General features: G+C 41.6%; 1 protein-coding gene across 14 annotated transcripts in view; it reads left to right on the forward strand.

Moving 5' to 3' along the window:
* ATXN1 (ataxin 1) overlaps window positions 1-19986 on the forward strand; it is a 229353-nt gene that overhangs the window by 77082 nt on the left and 132285 nt on the right. The gene's annotated exons all lie outside the window — the stretch shown is intronic.

The raw sequence follows: 19986 nt of genomic DNA on the forward strand, positions 1-19986 counted from the left end.
GTCCTCCGTGGAAAAGGGTGACAGGTGCCTTTTGGGTCCATTCCCCTTCAGCCTCAGAGAAGTGTCTTGTGCATTAAACCAGGTTTCCGACCTCATTCCGCAAAGGAGTTTTAAATGGGGAGATATAGGAGTATTAATTAGCGCCTTGTTAAGTACTTGTAGTCAAGTACGATAATTTTCTGGAAAGGATAATGTATTAGATGAATAAAAATACTCTCCATTAAAAAATGAATACAAAGTCATTTTAAACCACAAAGATTATTGTACTTTTCTGAAAAATTAATGTGATTAAAGCAAAATATATTTAATAAATTAAAAAGACCCTGTTAGGCTGTTTAACTTGTTGATCTCTAATTAGTTATTCTCAAATCTAGTGCTTCAGGACTTCAACCTTACCTGCAGGGACAGGAAATAATTTTTCCCTCACTTCATTTTTTTTGGCTTGTAATTACTAGGTTTGAGTTATGGGTGTGGTGGTTTTCCTTCTTTTTTCCTGTTTTTTCTTTTTCTTTTCTGGAGTCTTTCTCAGAGATTGGCCACAATGAAAGCTGACACCCTAGACAGGGTAGAGTGGTGATCAGAGCTGATACGGAGATTTCTTTGATGAGCTTGATTAATGTGACCTACTCATGTGATGATTTCTAGATTTGGAGCTGAGAAGACATATTTTCAAGGGTATTTCCTCCTGTCCCTTTTGTCTGTGACGTGGCATAGGTCATGTCTGCTAGGTTCACATAGGCTTCCTTCGGTTACTTCATATGAGTTCACACAAGTTAAATTAATTTTTTCCACACATAGTTTGCCCCCTTTGATTAGTTTTGGATTATGCATTTCCTTAACTCTCCACTGAGCTGCTTCACATTCAACTACTTAATGAGAATTGCTCTCTATGTTGTGGAAGGCAATAAAGTAAATGGTTGGAGCTGGAGACATAACCCAGATCTGTGAGTTTGCCATAGTCACTGCTGAAGTTCATGTGTTTAATTAGGGAAATAAGTCAGCAGTACAGATTCAAGAGAATGCTAGCAGTCAGTTCTCAAGGTTTATTAGTTTACTATTTTTTATGGTTTAGGTACCTGAGATCCATATGACCTTTTGAAAATACTATTAAAAGTTGTCCAGCAGGCTAAAATATACTATCTGGGAGTTTGGGTACCATACCATGCTCTCTTAGGTGCCTTCTGAACTCTCAGGCTATTTGATGATGATGACTGCCAGTTTTTTTTCATCATGAGGCACATCTTTAAGTATTCTCCATGTCTGAGCAGACAGCCTTTGTATCTGATTCTCCACCCTTGTATTTTCCTTTCAGCTTTGCTGCTCTTGTCCTACTGCAGCTTTGCCAAGCTTAGGCAATTGGGGTGATAGGTGCTGCTTTCTGGCGATAGCAGCTTCGAATTCTGTTGTATCTAAAGGTGCTTTTCTCAGCAGAGCCATTACAGACACTGTACCCCGATCAGCCATCTCATTCAGGCAGTGTATGTGTGAGGAAGATATTTTCCTTGTCTTTGGGACACTTGCAGAGCCTTTGATGGCTGGATAATTGCCTATTGAAGGTTTTGAGGCATCCGTCCTTTTGTTTGAGAAGATGGTAGTTTCCAGGGCTTCTTGGTGGTGTATGAAAATAGCTACAGTAAATAGCTCCAGAGTTCAAGGAGCCTGTCATCTGTGTGGAGTGGTGCTCGTGGACGTTTATGTGAGCTCTGTTATTATACAAAGTGCCTCCCAAGATGAATGGTCTGCGCTGCCATAATGTTCCAATGTATGATTAATAGTCTTTTCTGGCCTTAAATGAGACCAAATCTATCTGTTGACTTACCTTGAAAATCCTCTTAGTGCAAATGATCTCATTTTCAAAACCACCTTCTAAGGTTACAACTCTAATGTAAGGACCCAACTGGCTGCGGTTGTGCCTGCACCACGGCTGCCGTAATGACACCTCAGGTGTAGCCATGTAGGTGTGCCTGTGCAAAATCCATTTTGCACAGCTCCCAGTGTGCCAGTTACCTTCCGTTGTTGTTTGTGTATGTTTTTCCTACCTCTCACAGAGGACACAATCAGGCTATTCTCTTTTGCTTTTTTAAAATTGTGATATCGCAGCTATAAATCTGTAAAAATTGCAAGGGCATGACAGAGTAGATCTGACTGATGGTGCTGTTAACTTTTTCTTAGTATTTCCCTGGAATTCTAGCTGACATCATCCCTTAATACAAATAGGTTATTTGCAAGGAGCTCTGTTGAAGCTAGCAAATTATTGTGGCAATGTGTGAGACTAACTGTACCGGAGAATAAAGAGCGGTGCAGCATTTATGATGATAAAATAATTTCAGGTCATGTCTTTTTTTTCTTTGTGTAGTTTTGCTTTTATTACTGGCGCTAAAATGGCTCTTGCAGCGCAAGTGAGAAAACCAGACTGAACCTCCTGGTTTTTTTCTGTTGGGCTCCCAGCTGGAAACCCCTCCCTCGATTTTTCCATTGATAAAAGTGTCACAAAGGGAATCTAGAGCAGAGGAATAAGCGGAAATAGAACAATACGAAGTCTTGGACTTGAATCACAAAAAGAGTTAACTAACGTAGATACAGTACTGGACGAGCTGCTGCTCCTTTCATGACCAGGTTCATTTAACTGTGGTCTTAGCATTCACGGCTGCCCTCAAAGCCATGTAACAAATCAGCTAGCTATTGTCTTTTTACCGCAGAGACTCTGTAAAAGGATATTGCAGAGCATTTTCTTCTCTCCTTTTCTACGGACCGCTTTATTTGACCTTCAAGAATTCAGAGTCGCAACAGGGGCCAAAAAACCTCACATACAGAAATGTGTTTAGTGTTAATTTATAAAATAGATCTTTCACTAATAAAATAAAGGTGTGACATTTATAGAGCTCTGATGAGGAACACAGCAGCAGAAAAGGCCCAGGTCTCCTACTGTTCAAATTAAGGGAAGCTGATTTCAATGAGAGAAGATGCAGGCTTGTTAGGTGCTGAGGTTAACACATGCAATCAGTTGTTCCCGTGATGCTTGAAAAACTTCCCAGGAATATTTTGAGAAGCAACTTCATAGAGGACTTGTTTCAGTTAAGTTACTGAGGGTACGTAGTGCTCCTTTGGAGTGTTCAGAGGAGGAAGATTACTTGGGCTTAGTTCCATTGTGTGGTAAGTTTGTACTTTTTGTATTACTTTCTTAGCATTGTATCACTAAAACAATGGCTTCTCTCTTGCTGCTGTGTTTGACCTCTATGTCAAAGAGTAGAAGAGCTGACTGATCTTTGTCATAGTGTCTGTGCGGTCACCTCCCCACCACGCGGTGTAGGTGCCTGCACGTGACAGTGGTGAGGAAGGGGCTTGGAAGCACCTGTGGACGACAACTGGTGCATGTCTTCTCATTCTGGGTGCTGCAGGGAGTGCAATGGTCTCTGACCCAGAAAGCTTGATCCTGAGTGAGGCAGCGATCTGCTTTCTGTAGCTGTACTGGGAACAGCAGGTGCTCAGCACCCCAAATCAGCATGCAGCACCCTGCTTGTTGCAGACCTTTTAGATCTCTTGAGCTTTACTGTGAAGCACTGTGGTTGTCCTCTTGGCATACCTTCCCACGTGAAAGAGTAAGCACTGCTGTTCTTTCTCCCCCCTGTTCGCCTCCTCTTTTTCCCCCTCTTTCCCTTTTCCTGTCTTAAATTTGCCAAAATGCCACAGAGCTGCACACGGAAGTCTGTTTCCTTGTTCTGATGGTTTATAGTAATGAGGTAACAAGAACACACACAACTACTGCAAGCATGGGATGATGGTATAGCAGGAATCTATTACATAAAGAGCAGGTAAGTGTGATATGGTTGGCCTGTCCATATGTTATGGCATGAGTATATAGGAAAATATGCAAAATAGTAACTATGATCAGGAAGGAAGACTGAAAGTAATGTTTGGATTTAATGGACATTTCCGATCTCCTAATCTGACCCTATAAATCAGAGCTGTTGTAATTTGTGCTGTTTTTTCTCATTAAATTTTTATTGGGCCATCCTTTCTTTAAGTGAAAAAAGGAAATGCAAGAGGCAAAAATAATTCTAGCTGAAAAACAACGAGCAAGACTAGATCATGGTGTGCTACCATAATAATGCTATTAAAAAGTTGCTTTACAGTGAAATAGACTGAAATCCAGGAGGAGTAACTGATTGCATTAAATTATATAATTGTCTAGCATTTTGACTCTGCAGGAGTTTTTTTATTCTTGTCAGTATAGGGAGATAAGAGTTGGTAAAGTCGGATTTCTTATTGCCGTTGCTCTGCCCAGCATGCTGTTTCCATACAGAGGGACGGATTCTTCATGCCTGTGCCTTATTCGTCATAATGAAAATACATGAGAGGCAAAATGTGCCCTTGCGTAAGATATGTGCTCTGTGTATGAGTAAATACGACAATATAGGCCATTTATTTTGATCACTATTTTGTGTAATATGCAGTAACTGCATGCAAATACCATATACAGCAGAGGAAAATGCTAAAAGCCAATTCTTACTAGATACTAAATGGGATACTAGTTGGTGAATGGTTAAAAATAAAGATACCCTACATTGTCCTTAAGAGACTCAGATTTGGAAAAGGCATGTTATCTGTAATAGTGGGCAGAGCATCCACTGAATCAGAGTGTTTTGGTTTAAGAAAGGGCTGCCAGACATCGAAGGGAGGGGAAGCAGTATTGCTTTTTAGTGCTGATGGTGCCAAAGATGCAGAATAAGGAAAGGGGTAACATTCTGAAGGTGGGTTTTTTTCTGTTACATAAAAAATTAGACCTTAATCAGAAACTATAGCAATTTAGTTGAATGTTACACTTTGGACAATTGTAACGCTAATAGGCTGGAAGCAGTATAACCAGTAGCTACAATTATAGCTGCAGTTACTAAGAGAAATCCATGTTCTGTTACTTGAATGCAGCATTCACTGTCTGCCTGAAAGGCAGCAGTATCTTAAAGAGGCAGAGGAGGAAAGTTGTCCTCTTTTTTTATTTTATTGTCCACCTGCTTTTTTTGAGAGAACTTGAGTGTGTGATTCATCCAAGAGATCAAATCCAGTCTTTCCCTTGCACCCAAAGCTGTTAAAAGAGTTTAAAAAAGAGAGTAAATATTCATTAAAAAAGTATATATATATAAAATTAAAGTATCAGTATAAGAGCAAAATGGAACTGTTGAGTTTGTGTTCCTTGTAGCCCACCAAAACTTAAGGATCATGCACAAATTATTCGAAGGGTAATTTCCCTTATATTTGTCATCAGGTTTCTTAGTATTGTGAGACATTATTTGCTTCCTTTCAGTGATTTGTCAACAAACAGATTTCTTTTCCTTGTACATGTGATTGAATTTTATTCATTACAGAGATTACAACAGATGAACAGTTGTACATTTAAAGTACTGGGATTTAAGTTGTTTATAAGGAATGTGTTTATGCTTTGGACAGAGATCACTTGGTGCTGGTGTTAGTCAAATTAGGGCTGAAGTCATGGAAATCTTGACTTTTCACTCCCTTTGTGAATCCTGGCAGTTTAGCATGTATGGCAGGCACCTCACTTATTGCAGTTTCCAAATGTAAACAGGTGGTGTGGTCAGGAACACCAGGACATAAAGAGATATTATTAATACTCGTTTTGTCTCCTGTATCTTATAAATGAAAGGGGGAGGTGTATGGCTGGTATAAATTGGCGTATTCCTATCAAGTAAAGTTATGCCAACAGAGGCAGAATGGGAATTTGTCCTCCTGGCCACTATTTTTAAAGAAAATGCTGGAAACTGCTTGTGTAGTTGTCTCTGTATGTGTGTTTCTTCCATTCTCGTAAACTCTCTCTGTGGCAAAAGGTGTTCTCTAGTCATCCTTTCTTTTCCAGGTGACCAAACACACTTTGCCGGCAGGTCTCATCTTCTTCCCCTTCTCTAAACTCCTTTTATTTCCATTTTTCCCATTTTCCAAGTATGAATACAGAAGTAACTTTTCCCATTCCTACATTTCCAGTTACAGTGGCAGGATACAATGTCTCTACTCTCCTTTCCTGCCCTTCCATACCCATCCCTCTGGAATCACACATCCCGAAGAACTGCTTGAACTCAAGTTCAAGTTATGTCTTCATCCACATGATGCAGAAAGGCCAGCAAAATAGTACAGGTCTGTGAGTTGAAAAGTGTTAGTTACATTTCTATAGTGCAGAGTGGGGGAAGAATTTTGTGCAGATTGTGTGAGGGTTTGCTGTGGGACTAGATAGATGCTTTGCAAATCCTGCTATGCAGGCTCACGGTGTATTTCTCTCTGGACTTCCCAGTGGCTAACATTGCACCAAATTGGATGAGCCATTCCCATTCAAAATGTTAAATTTCTGTTGCTTAATTTCCAATGAGGATGTAGTATGATAGTAAAATTGTTCTGTAAAGGGTCATACACTGTTTTACTGTCAGTTTGTGAGACTCAGACAGAAGGAACTGTTCAAAAACACTCGATGCTCATTATTTATTAATTGAGTTCTGGCAGAGCCTTTCTACATTCTGGCTTTTTGTTTGTTTCTTTGTTTACAAACAAAACCAGAAAAGCACAGTTCACAAAAAAATGAAAAGGGAAATTTGTTAACAAAAGATTTCTGACAAAGAGGAAATGGCATTTGGGGGTGTTCGAGTGGAGGTGCCTTGGAGTACAGGGAGGGCAACTTGGCACTGCAGTGTCACCCTCTCTGAGTGTTGCTCCTGAAAGAGAATACTCTAGAGAACAGCAGACCAAGATGAGAAACAACAAGTGTTTCTTTGCTTGTCTGTATCTCTTACTTGTTTCTGTACATATTCAGGGGAAGAACAGTACAGTGAAATAACTGTATCTTTCTTTAACTGTGGTTTCTTGACTTCGAAAGTACCAAAGCTGCTTAGAGCTCAGTCTTTTGTTCTGCAGTGAACCCTGTGAGAACAGACCCTTTCATAGATGCCGTGGTCTGTATGGAGCTGTGTCGAAGCCTGAGGTATCAAGTTTACAGTAATGACAGTAATGAAAGGTATGAAGACTTTAGCTGCTGATATCTGCCCCCCCCCCCCCCCCCCCCCCCCCGGATTTAAAATTAACCAAATATAGGTTTTCACAGGAATAGCTAAAAACACATCTCTGATCAGAGTAACCCATTTGCCAAATTTTCATGCTTGCTCCACAGCCTAAAGCCATTTTTATATCTCAATAAATTAGTAACAACAACAGCAGCAGAAGTAAATTTAACACAGTCAAAGCTACATATTTATTTGCCTACTCTCTTTCTCCAAAATGGCTGAAATTTTTTTGCTGAAACTGTACCGCAGAAGATCAGTCTGAGGCAGATGTTGGCATGGAAGATTTTAATTAAAATACTTGCCAGAGTTGTAAAAAGCTACAACCAAGGCTTTTGAAGAAGAGGGTTGAATAGTCTGAAGTGTCATGGTTGCTATGAGAATTACTGTTTTTGGGCTGCTGGTCTGAAGGTGTTGTCTTCAGGTGGAAGCAGCTGCAGCACTTACATACCCTGTCCTTGAGATACACGTTTCTCTGCATTTCACTTTGCTGCAGTTCTGTGGAGTGGTAGAAAAAATTGGTCCAGGAGCTCATTCTTTTCAGATCACTTTAGATCCGCATTGCTTCAGCTCTCCTTTCCTTGTCTGCTTCTTTGACTAAAGAAATGTTTCTTTCCTCCCTTTGGATTAGAGGTGAAACTTAAAAGGATAAAATACGCAGCAAGGCCTGTTGGACTGCATCATGCTCTGGCCCTCTCCTCATCAGTTGAGCCCCAGGGGTTCTTCAGCTTCATCCTTCCTCAAGAAGTCATTGGCAGCTGCTGAAGCTCCTGCTGCTTTGCTCTGCTTTTACCCCATCAATGCTTTTTGGACAATTGTGGAAGTAGCGATACCCCAATGGGGATTGGTTTGCAGTTCTCCTGCCTGGCTAAATGGCTGCAGTGGCTTTTCTTGGACCATGTCAAAACCAGTGAGCCTCCTGCTTTTCAGGTTGTGAGTCAAGGTACTGTCTCTGGTTGTCTCCAGGACACCCCCTAGTTTTGGGCAAAACCGATGTGCTCAGCTCTCATCGCTGGGTTTCCATGGGGAGTGAGGTCCAGCATGGGGATGGGGAAGGAACAGCAGTACATCCCAGCTGGGCCTTGTAGTTGGGGCATCCAGGACCTGGGAGGTGTCAGGAGTTGTGCCCATGTCTGCATACCGCCTTGTTGATTTTGGCAGGGTAACCAGTTAGGATACAGAAAAATGTTGGCTCATCTGGGACTCCTGAAGAGAAAAAGCAGGGCTTCAGTTTCAGGCTCTGGCTTACTGTGTGTCTGGGAAGTTGGTGAGGGAAGGACTGTCGAAAGCACTTGCAGACATGCAAGGTCCCAGCTTTCCCAGGCTGTGAGCTGGCTACCTGAAGCAGTGCTGAAAATCCCCTTTGCCGTTGCTCTATGCTTAATCTCCAGTTGAAGCTGGGAGTAATATTTGCATACCTCACTGGCTGTTCAGGCTAAATTAATATTTGTAGAGCACACTGTGTTCCCCATATTGAAAGTACTACATGAACATCGCTGTTTCTAGGCAGTTACATCCTATTCTTGAATGTTGTAAATGTACTTAACCAGGACAGGCAAGACTCATTGCATTTGTTTAGAAAAACAAATTGTCAGCCCCTTGGTATATGTGTGAATGCATTTTTTTACATAAGTGTTGTGTTTATAGTAAAGTAGAAACTCTCTTCTTTTGAAAGAGTCCTGTTTCAAAGGTTGATTTTTGTGTTCATTTGTCATTTGTTATTCTGGCTGCCACTGCATCGCATACTGGGGGGGGGCGGTGGGGCTATATGTAGTTTTTTTCAGGGTCTTTCCCTGCTTATGGAAGCCTTCCAATGCATGCATAAATCCTCTAGCAATGTTTTTTCTTAAGCTGAGAACATAAATAGAGTAGATAATTGTCTGGTAAAGCTGATTGGTATTCCTTAAGTCTTGATCTCATCCCTTGCTTATTCACACATCATCTGCAGAGAAGATATTTCTGCTGTCTTCTGAACTGTTTCACACAGTCCAGTGAGATGTTAAAAAATAATAATTTTATAAATCTTTGCAAAACCAAATTACAGCATTAAATGAAATCTGGGAAAAAGAATCTGAAAAAATAATTAATTCAAGCTATTAAACGTTCTTCTGCTCTTAGATTGTCAAAATTCTCCTGAAGCACATGAAAGAGGGTGATTTCTCCAAAGGTTTTGCTCACAGAGCATCTGCTGGACATGACAGCATCAGGAAAAATAGAACCAGTCATGGCATCAGTGCTGTTGCATGGTTAGCATCACAACCTACAAGAGCAGAGCAGCACGGTCTCCTGCAGGAAAACCTGGGCTTGTAGCTCTTAATGGCCAGGATTCTGCTTGTCGTGTCACACTGCAGTAAATCCTGAGCAGCTCCATTGAAGTGGAGGGAATTACTCCAAATTTATGCCAGTTTCGATGAAAAGAGGCTTTCTGCTGAATGGATCCGGGCAGCCACTCACCAGGTAGAAGGGAAAGAAGTGACTCAGCGTTCGGCAGTTGTTGCTGATCGCTGGCTTTTGCCAAGTGCGGAGTCACATATTCCCTTTCTTCTTCTTCTTCCTATTCTTCTTTCTTCTTCTCCCTGCTTCCCTCCTTTTTTCCCTGGGTGAGTGGCTGCTTTGTGCACCCTGCAGAAAAAAGTACTTAATTTCTCATGGAAGAAGGGATGCAGGGAGGGACAGACCAGCCTGTGTCCTTGTTGTGAGCAAGGAGCTTGCAGAGGGGCAGACCACCTTTGCTAGGAGCAGTCGGCCCTTCGTTTCAGAGCGTGCAATATTGACTGCTCTTTCTTACCCCCAGAAGATGAATGTTTGTAAGAGGGAGTTAGCTGTGTAAGCTGGCCTCGTATTTCTTTCTGTGTGGTAATAACCCAGCTAATGCCAGTGATGGAAGCTTCTCCTGTGGGTGCACACAAGGGAGCAAAGCGTGCAGCGGAGCAGAGTGAGGTGCAGTCAGGTGCCGCCTGGGCAGCCTCTTGCTCCCCCGCCATCCACTGCTGCCCTGCTCTGCCTCCCCAGCAAGCTCACCTTCTCTGAGCCAGCAGCAGTGTCCATTATCTTCACCTGAAAAAAGGCAAAGGAAGGGGGAGAGAAACCCCATAGCTAGGTTCTATGGCCATGTGCTCGTTGAGTAAATATTGGGATTTATTTTGGACTACCCAACAAGGGGACTCCAAGTTTAGAAATGGTGTTAAATTATTGCAATGAAAAACGGGATTTAAAAACTCTAAATGGGGAAGACAATAGCTTACTGTAGATCTTGGAAAAACATGGGCTGATGAACTGAAGCTCCATGAATGTTTCAGCCCATCTGTCTTGTTAGTTTCTGTGTCTTAATCACAGATTTCATGAAGTGTCTAATTTTCTTTTTTTAGCTTTCTGTCTTCCTCTTGTGCAAAAGTTAAAGCAGGGAAATCATCTGAGCTGGATTTACTTTTGCATCTGAGAGAAAAGCAGTCTATAAAAAGAAGTGAGTGGTGTGTGTGCTGGGAAACCGAATTTGTCTGCTTTGGGCTTGGGGGGCAAGATTTTCCCACCCTCACTTCTGCTGCTGTGGTGGTTATCGGGACAGCTGGGGAGTGCAAGTATAGGCACATACCCGGTAGCTGACAGTGTTTTTAATTGTCTGGCTCTGGTCCGTGGTTGTCTAAACAACATAGACTGAAATGCAGGCTCTGATGAAGTCACCAGCAAAATTCCCTTGCTGTCCCTTCCGCTGCTGCCACTGTTCCTGGGAGCTGTCAAGATGTACTGGCAAGTCCCTGCTCTCTCTTGCACCTTGGGAAGTCTGCAGCGGCTCTTCCAAACCAGATAATTACTTCCTATTCATATCTGTGGGGGAAAAAGCACAAACCAACCAACAGAAATGTACCCCCAAAAGTCAGAGCATTTTAATGACCCCTCAGGAGTGTTGTGTGTCTCCAGGTTCTTCCTGGGTGAATCCATCATGCGGAACCCACTCAGTTTTTAGCAACAGTGGAAATTTTTGCCAACCTCCCAGCACAGATAAGGCCATGTATATTTGCAGTGTGTACTATGCAGAAGACGCTGATTGACATTAATTAGGAGTGGGTGGTGTGAAAGTGTAAAAATAAAATTCCTTTCTGTCAGGCTTACTATTAGAAGTGAAGTACGCGGTGTGACACTGAGTGTGCATGAGCATGCACGTGTGCATGTGAGTGTGTGTGGAGTGGAGGGTGTCTATTCAGCATTTAGAACAATAGTGGGAGTGAAGCATTACAGGTTTAACTGTCTATAAAAGTCTGGGATTGCAGCCCTTTTCTTGTGAGCTGCTCAGTGAAATGTGCTTCAAAATTGTTTCTTTTCAGTTCTGAGTTCAAAACGCTGTGCTAAAAAACATACAGTGCTGCAGACTGCTTGTGTCAGTTTAACTTGCCTCTGCCTGCTTTGTGCTGTTACGGGCACTGTGTTCAGAAGTGATGGAGAGACGATGTTTTTGGTAGATTTTAGCAGGAGCGGCATTTTGAACTTAAATAGATCCATTTAGCAAGCTGGTATTGCTCCAGTTGATTATGTTTATTAATTCCTTCTCTGTGTGTATACTGAGAATAAGAAGCAATAAATGAATTCCACCGTGTTAATGGTTTGTGAAGTGTGTTGTAATATGTGGCTGCCCTTCTCTTATGAAATAAATAGACAATCATCTGTGCCACTTCAAAAACATATCCTATGTATCTTAACTGCATTATGGTATCTGAGACCCAGGACTATTGCCTATGAAGTTTCCTCAGTATGTGTTTTGTGTGGGTGATGCTGCCAGAGGGTTATCTATGGAGCTTTTAACAGCTGTCGGTCTGTCTGCTCTACATGACTGTTTGTATTTATCCTTTATACAAGAAAGTTCAAAACACGGAGACCTTCTAAACCTAATTCACTGGTCACTGAACTGAGTGACACTGACTGAAGACCTCTTTCCCCAGTGGCTGAGGCTTTTCCATGCCAGACTGCAAGCTTGTGTTTGGTCTTCATTGATTATAGCTGAAGGACAAATCTTTCTGTAACACCTCTGAAATTATGTGTGTTACCCTAATTTGTGCTTCTTTAAGCGAGCTCTGAATCCTGACCTCCTCTATTGGACCCCTTTTTATTACTGCCTAGCAATTTGATGGAAATGAGTTGTTAGTCTCTTAATTTCCTAGCAGAATCTCTCTCTGTTGACAAACTGAGCATTTGCTGGGGGATAGGGTGGGAGTGACACATCAGCTCTCCTCTACAAGCCTGCAAGGTGCTGGTAGTACATGCTACGGGCACCGTGAGCCGTGGCTGCTTGTGCTGTGCCTGTGAAAGAGATACAGAGCTGTTACTTAAGCCTTCTGGTTATGTATCATTTTCTAGTACACTATTTAAAATAGATTTAATGTATTGGATATTAAGTTAAGGGATTCTCCTCCTGGAAGCTGACACACTGGTTTGCAGTGGACTCACTAACATTGGTGGTGTTGCTTTAGCATCATAATATGTCAGAACTGGCTCAAAAAAACCCCAAACCCACCCCCCAAAAAAACCCCTGTCTTGCTGATGCTGATCCTTTCCTTTACAGGGTGATATTTTGAGTGATACGTCACGTGTTGCTGAGAAGGAGCACGTGGCTTCAGCTACGAGAGGTTGCTGACCATGGGAATGTGGAGCTAAGGGTAGTGCTGGCAGCTATTTTCCAGCCAGCTTTGGCATCAAGTGTACAGAGTGCATATGATAAAGCACTTCACATACTGTATCACAGAGACAGGAATTCAGAAGTTTCTCCAAATGTGTACCAAAGGCCCCTCTTAATTAACCTAACTGCACATCATTTGTATAGGGGTATGAAGACTTGTAGACAAGGTGCTCACTACAGCTGTCCCTGGGTGAGCCATTGGCATGCCTGGTTTGGGACAGCTTGATTAATGTGGATGGGGAAAAATGCTTAATTAACTGCAAAAGCATAAAAAGCAATTCACAGGTACGCAAACACAGAGGTTTCCCCTGCATGGGGCCAAGATGCTGTAGTACAGTTAAGGAAACCACGAGGAGGTTGATTTCTGGGTTTTGGTTTTGGTTTATTTGTTAGTGTAATAGTTTGCTTGTGCTTGAAAGGGTTAAGCAGAGCTAAGTTCATGGTTGAAGCTGCAGTGGTGTACACAGAATGCATGGCATATCTGGTGTCAAAGAAGTTGCTTGTAATCGCATGTATAGATAAAAATGTACTGAGTTTTAAGGAGTGGTTTTTTTCCCTGGCTATAATTGCGATGTTACTACCAGTTAGTCACAATTGAGTTTCATGACTGTTTTCTTGCTGTAAACATCAGTTCAGTGAATTGAGCAAAGATACGTGAACTGTGAAGAAAAAAGAAAGACACAAAAAAAAGCGGGCGGGGGGGGTGTGGGGGGTGGTAGGGCAGAAAGACCATGTTCGAAGTCATCCTCAGACTGTTTTTGTATTTAAGGCCCAGTCAAGTAGTGTTCTTGGGAGAGTCATTCAGGGCTTAAAGGGTTCAATGTGTATTCAGTGCGTTCTAGAATGAGATCTCCAGTGACTGAAAAACCTTGTGGCCTTTGGGATTATAATTACAGATATGTTCCTTCTTGGGGACTATAACCACTGAAGTCAAATCCATCAGTACAGCATAGAGTTTTCCCACCAGTAATATAAAATGTATAAATCGCAGGTCTTGATCTTCATACACATAAAGGCCACTTTACACTTTTGAGGCAAGTAAAAAGATCTTGAACCAGATATAAGTCATCTAATTAATTCAGCCTCCTTGTCCTTTTCACACTGATTAATATATTAGGCTGTCTAACATGAAATACACAACTAAAATGTGTGTGTGGGGAAACACTGTGTAGATACATATCCTTCAGTGATTGGGTAGCTATTTGTAAGCTTGAATTAATTAGTTGGGCTGACATGTGCAATCCGTTCAGTTTTGTGGGGGCTGGACAGTTTGTGGGTAAGCAGGAGGAATATCCTTTGAGAGATGTGTCACTGTAGGACATTCTCATACTAAAATCTGGGGGGAAGGAATGTACTGTTAGAAAATCTGCTCATGATCCTCCATGCCATGAATGTCTTTTAAAACCAGAGCCTGTGTTTCATATGGTTCTTTATTTGTCATCATGTTTTTCAGTTCCCTGTTATAAAACAGAGCATTAATTATTTTTAACTCAATGTATAGAGACAGGGCTTGAAATAGTTTGTAATCAGCTAGACCGAGTCATGGCTGCATTGGTAGCTGCCTTCCTGTTAGTGTTTACAGAAGAAAATAGTGTTTGCTCAGTTCAGATGCTTTTCATGTCAGTGCTGATCACATCTGTTTGCAACCTAAGAAAAGAGAACATCAGATTTCACCTCAAAACTATTTCAACAAAACTTTTTAATAATGATTGATTGCATTTCAGAAACATGGTGGTACTGAAAATGTTACCATAACTATAGCCATAAAGTTAGAACAGAGCTGCTATTATTTTTGGAGTGTGTCTAAACCAGTGATTTTTCAAGTGGAAGTATTGGCAGAATTTTATTGTGTATGCTAAATTCAAAGTTACTTGCTTCCTTCTTCCATCCCCTCCAGTTTTAGTTACCTGTTTGGTGAAGAGCAGAGTACAGCAATGCAGGATTTGCTTTCTGGGGACCATCTAGGGAGTCAGCGTGCACGTCAGTAGATACCTGAGCATCTCAGGCTTCCCTGCGTCTGTCCCCATGGTGCTCCTGTCAGAGGTGAAGCTGTGGTGCCTCCGCTGCTCAGATGGCCGAATCAAGCCCCAAGGCAGGCTCGTGCCCCAGCCCAAAGGGCGGCATGGCAATGAGCTGAGTCTGCGTGTCCCAAGTCCCACCCTAAGGCTCTTGGTGCTGCGTCGTCCCTCCTCCATTCTGGAGTTTAAAGGCCTGGGATGGGTTTAATACTGAGCAACAGTCCCAAATGTGCTCTTCAGTGCCATTGACTTGCATGAGTGAAACTCATTGCATCCTGAGAAGATGCTGTGGAGTTGCTGACACAACTTGTTTCGGGAAGCTTTCTTTGCTGGAGAGTGTTAAAGTGCTGATAATGTTTCCCCTTTGCTGGGGTGGTTTTCTGCTGTGTGCATCAGTGATGCTTTGGTGGGCGTGTTGCTTTTTTCAGACTGGGATTCAGAGCTGTGCTTTTCATTTTTTACTTGCACTTAAATAGTAAACCAATGTTTTGTAACACCAGGGTTTTCAAATCCTGTGATCACTGAAGTTGCCAAATGATTATTTCTTGGGAGTAGAGGTTTTTTCATTGTATAATCTTTGTGCTAAATCAGAAGGAATAGTGCTTCAGGAATTTTTTTTTAATAGAAAAAAATGGTAATAACTTGACATTCCATGGCACACATAAATTGTTGAAAGTCAAAAGACCATTTGCTTTGAGGCTGCGCATATTTGTTATTATGTGGTCTGCACAGGCTACTCTAAAGATGTGTAGGATTTCTTCCTCTCTAATGTTTCTGCATCAGTGTAATAGATCTGAATACTCATAGATATTTAGCCATCTGGTTCTCTTAATTCTGCTGAATTTACCAGAAGAAGTAACGTATTATGCCTTTCTAAATATAGTTGTTTTTTCATGATTGAAAATTGAACTACTTATTCCGTGGAAGACTCTGATATTCTGTAGTTTTCCTCTGTTGAAATTTGAATATTCTTAGGAAAAGTAAACCCTTGATTTCTTGGTACAAGTATTATGTTTTTTTAAAAAATTTCTCTTCTTTTGTTGTCATTTTGGGATCCAGATGTTCTCCAACTCCACAAACCAAGTAAGGGTATTAGTAACCTCTTTTACTTTCCAGATTATAGTGAAAGTGAAGATCTTAAAATGCCTTAGAAGGAAAGGAAGGCAATGTAAAAAGAAAGCTAGCCTGCTGGGAGGAATAATTTAAAACAGAAATTTGAGGCACTTCCTTAATAAATCCCAAACCTAATAAAACTCCTTGTGATTGGGGTTTGATCTTGAAATTGGATTTCTAGTTTGGAGCCTTCCACTGGCACGATGTCTTGTAAGAGGGTTCCGTGTGTGTTTCGGGTTTGGTATGAATGGTTTCAGTTGCCAAATCAGAGTTGCAGGAGGTGTGCTTGAGGCAGTTCAGACCTCGCCACAAAGCTGTATGGCAATTTCACCAAGTGAATATGAATGCAACAATCTCCTCAGTGCTGCTAGGAAAAAGAGTAGTACTAGTAACAACAGGAAGAGGGACCAACACTTGATGCGATGTCAGTATCTGTTTGCCAGCCAAGTAAATGTGTCAGGAGGTCACCGAGAGTATCTATGGCAACTGAGGGACAGAGGATGGCTCTGCTGGGCCAGTGTTGCTTGCTGAGCAGGACCCTGGGCAGTGAACTGTGATATGACCTGATTAGGACTGAGCTACTAACTGAAATTGATAGTATTTATCAGCCATAGTCTTTAAAAATCAGTAGAAAGCACCCACACCCCCCCACACACCCCCCCAGAAAGCAGAAAAAAAAGGACAAAGGAGGTTTGTCTGATATCTCCCCCCACCCCCCGCCAAAAAAAATATTCACTACACGTTAAAGTGTGGTAAGCCTGATCTCTGGAGAGAGGAGAGATATTTCTCATTTCTGCTAGGAATCTTTTTACTCTGTGTTGTCTTATTTTTTCTTTACATTTATTTTTTAAAGAAGTCAGGCTTGTCAGAAATCTTACAAAACCAACCCCAGATTTGCCATTGGGCCAGCCATAAATTTTGTAAAGTGACATTTCTTGTGTGGTTATTAAAAGAAAAAAAAAAAGAAAAAGCACCAAGTCTTTCAAACCTTTGATGGAAAAGCCAGCGGCTTAAATATCGTTGAAATCCAGTCTGCGGGGTGGGTTAACTGAATTCCCAGTGTAATGCTATTAAGGCAACCATCTTAGATAATAAATGGCAATATGTTGTATGACTCACTTGAGGGGTCATTATTTTTGGTTTGCCTGAAAGCCAATGTTGTTCGCTGGGCTGTAGCGAGGAAGGTGTCAGCCTGTGCCGCGTGTGCAATCTAAGTGGCGTAGCAGAAGAGTGAGGGCAAGTTTCCTTGGTGACCACTCTGGATGCAGGTTGGGGAGAGGAGATGAATTGCCAACTGTTTCTTTGGCCTGTAACCCAGAGTATTAAAATCTGCTATAAAAGTACTGCATGTTCCTTTCCCTTCACCACCCTCCATTTTGTACTGCAATGTGGAAGCCCAAAAAGTAGTACTGCAGTGTGGTTACTTGAGGGTTCAAAGGGTTATGGCATTACACTATGTTATTGAGGGGATTCATAATCTCCTGGACACATCGTAATTTGCTTTATGTTAATGAACACACACATAAATAACATGGTAAAAATCTGCACATAAATACCATGGTAAAAATCTGCAATTTGCCTCGGCATCCTTCCTTCTGGGGGCCTGCTGCACTCAAAACCCAAAGGTTTGCATCTGAAGCACTTCTTACTGCTGAGATGGTCTTCCCTAGCGTGACCCCATGGTCTGATCCTTAGTTTGCTCAGAGCCAACCTCAGACCAGCTGCCTTGTGAGTATTGCATGTTCCTCTCAAACCCTCATTTTGATCTTGCATGTTCCTATGTTTTGTCAGGTGCCAGCCAGCGCCGCAGCCCTGCGGGTTGCACATGGAGGAGCCCACGAGCTCAGCAGGGCACTGGCGGCTGCAGGGGCAGCACCTTCAGCCGCAGGGGAGTCGGGGGGGTATGTCATGTTGCTCTTGAGATGCTTCCCCTGCATACACATGGAGCAACCCGAATAGACTTCTAGGTCTTCTCTATATCTGTCAAGCAGAATGTTACTACAGAACGCTGTCATTCAGTGGGAATAAAGGGAAATAAAAGGCGAAAATGTCTGCAGGATCGGAAAACTGTTGACTCTTTCAAACCCCTACAAAAGTAAATGATTAAACAAGTCTACAGCTAGTTCAGTAGAGATGTGCAGCTCAAGCTGTAAATTTCTGTTCTGAGATAAAATCTGGTTATTGTTTAATGAAATAGAAAGTCAAGGCTTTAAATTGCAAACAATTCAGATGTTTTTATTCCACAAGATTGTGTGGCATTTTTTGTTTTGTTTTCTGTCTTCTTGTGTCAGTGTCTAAAAGTTTACTTTGCTAAGTCCGAGTGACAGAGAACATGGTTTGTTCTGGCACAAGGAGAGCAGCCAGGCAGTGTTTCTCCAGGTTCAGAAAGCCTGGAGGGAGGCAAGAAGTAAGTCAAACTTGCTGCTGCAAAATGTTGCTGGCAAATTACTTCATAAAGCCTTTCCCAAGCACCCATGAACCCAAAAAGCTTTTCTGTGCGACTGAATTTACTTTGCTAAGGTTGTGTGTGCTGGGACTGTGCATTCTAGCAGAGCTGGGACGGTTATTGTCTGTGATGTAAAATGTCCCTGTTCATACAGTCAAGTCCAGCTTGCTTTATAAACCTGTCATGACGTTGTCGTATTATGATATGATACTGTCTGTAGTGGGGGCAGATTCTGAAGCAGAACCTTACTGAAAAAATCTCCTGTCTGGGAGATGATGAGTTTGAAATAATTTCTGACTGATGGTTGTAGGACCATTTGCATCCATACTTTCGATGTCTGTGAAATGTGTTACAATGGTGATTCTTAAAAAAACCCAACAAATTCTATTCCTCATAGTACACAAAAACTGCCCTAGAATTTTCCTTGTTATCTGTTTATGGATCCTGTTTTGTTGGCAGTATGGTACAAGCCATAGCTGGCACCCACATCATACGGTGCTAGGCTTTGTGTAAAAATACACGAGAGTAAATGAGGGTAGGCCCATAGCCTCTGCTGTTGCTCTATTTGTAGCACAGCTCCTTCATCTTTTGTATGTGATATTTGGACAGATTTTAACAAACCTGGCTTAGGGTCTGAAGTGGCAACCAGCATCGTATCAAAGCACTTAGTGTATTATGAAAGGAACATACTTATACAGCACGGGTTATGTATAGCTAGCTATTTTGTTTGACTGACATAAAGAAAAGGTATTTGGAAAAGTATTTAAAAAATCTACAGATTTTTACTCCTTTTCAAAACGTAGTATTTAGAAATCTCACCATGAAAGCATATATTGATAAAAGCAGCTCCCTCCTTGGTTTTAGGGGATACCTGTGACCTGAAAGCCAATATGATTAGTTGCTTTCACTCTTTGTTGATGTTGGAGTACAAAGAACAGTCCATGGGTATGGTCTATTCACCAGGATTTGGTGCAGAGGGTCTACCCTTAATAATAGGATGAAGTTTTCTAGGGAACACAGATGAACATGTTTCAGCAGATGAGATAGGATGGGTGAAACCCATGCAGTGTCACCAACCCCATCTCCTGCTAAATCAGACAAAAATGTTTTAAGAAGTAATGTGGGTTTTCTCATACCTAAGCATTTGACTTGAAATATTAGGGAAAATAAAAATGGATTTTCTCCCTCCTAAAAGCAAAAGAGCCACTGGAAATGTTTTTAAACAGGCAAACTACAGATTCAAAAATATCTATAGCTAATTTACCACAAACAAGGCATGCTTATTTCCTCACTCCTTTGCTTCAGAGATACTGTTAACTAGTTTGTTTTCTGAGACCATAACACACGCAGACATTAAACAGAGAACAGTAGAAGGTAGAGGACTAATAGCAGTGATGGCAGAAACACCACTTAGCTTCCTAATAAAAACTGTTTTGCTTCCAAATTCTTAAGTTGCTATACTTATTTAATCTACTTTGCCCAACCTCTCAAAAAGACCTTTGTTCTGCTCAAAGATGCAAAGAATTTTTGTTTTGCCAGGACACTTTGTTTAGATAATAACCCTTTTTTTTCCCATCATTTTTGTTCCACACATGAGATAAAACAGGTTCAGATTGAGGATTGGCCCTCATTAATTGGAGTTTCAGGAAGCAGAAAAAGGGAGTGCTAACAGAGTGCCTTCAAATA

This window comes from Accipiter gentilis, chromosome 20 (assembly GCF_929443795.1).
Source record: "Accipiter gentilis chromosome 20, bAccGen1.1, whole genome shotgun sequence".
NCBI lineage: Eukaryota > Metazoa > Chordata > Aves > Accipitriformes > Accipitridae > Astur > Astur gentilis.